The sequence below is a fragment of the Muscardinus avellanarius genome (assembly GCF_963383645.1).
Source record: "Muscardinus avellanarius genome assembly, chromosome: 11".
Lineage (NCBI taxonomy): Eukaryota > Metazoa > Chordata > Mammalia > Rodentia > Gliridae > Muscardinus > Muscardinus avellanarius.
In genome coordinates, this window is record NC_137797.1 from 101,271,661 (window position 1) to 101,272,834 (window position 1,174).

The window sequence follows — 1,174 nt, forward strand, 5'->3', positions numbered from 1 at the left end:
CGGTAATAAATATTTGTTTAAAAAATCTTTCTGCATAAGTATAATCTGAGCATGTGATTTCTTATGTTTTTCCTTTCCCTCTTTATTGGCGGTGCTGGGGATTGAAGTAAGGCATTCTACCTCTGAGATACACCCCCAGCCCTTTTTATCTATTTACTTTTATTTTATTTATTTTTATGGTACTGGGGTTGAAACCTGGGGGCTTCTACCTCTGGGCTACACTCCCAGACCTATTTTATATTTTTATTTGGAAACAGGGTCTCACTAAGTGGCTGAGAGCCTCACTAAGTAGCTGAGGCTGGCTTCGAACCTACGTCATCCTCCTGTCTCAGCCTCTCAAGCGCTGGGATTACAAGCGTGCGCCACCACGCCCGGCTATTTATTTTTATTTTGAAATAGAGTCTCATTAAGTTGCTGAGGACCTCCCTAAGTCGTCTGGCCTAGAGCCTGTGGTCCTCCTGTCTCAGGTTCCCAAGTCCTGGGATCCAGGCGCGTACCACCACGCCCGCTCTCCTTTCTCTCTTTGAACACAAACCTCGACTCGCTTTTCCTCTCTGACTTTTGGAAACCTAGTGTTGCCTCGCTGCCGTCTAAGCTTGGCTGGGGCTGGGTGGCCACCTCATTTCCCAGAGTGTCTTCCTTTGTGAACTTTGACACAGTGCACAACTCACTCAAAGAGATTAAAGCAAAAAACAAAAAACAGGGTAAGCTCATAATGAATAAGGGTGGAAAGGACCCTTCTTACTCAAGGAAGGAGTGGCTCAACTGTCCCCTGGCTTCTCCACTTCTCTTTATTAATGATGACTTTTTTTGGTTTCGTTTTGTTTTGTTTTTGCAGTACTGGGGATGGAACCCAGGGGCATTCTACTTCCGAGCTATATCCCCAACCCTATTTTTTATTCTTTATTTTGAAACACGGTCTCACCAAATTTCAGAGGGCCTCACTAAGTAGCTAAGGTTGGCCTCGAACCACAATCCTCCTGTCTCGGCCTCTCAAATGCTGGGATTACAAGCGTGTGCCACCACGCCCGGCTCCCTGGGAATTCTTGAAAGGCAGTTCTTCTGAGTTTCAGAGAAACGCTGGCTCTTCCAGAGGTCCGAGGGAAGCCCTGGGGCACAGGAGGGGCCTCTGCACCTCGTTTCTTTCCCCTTCTGACTCCTCAGGCCTTCAGCC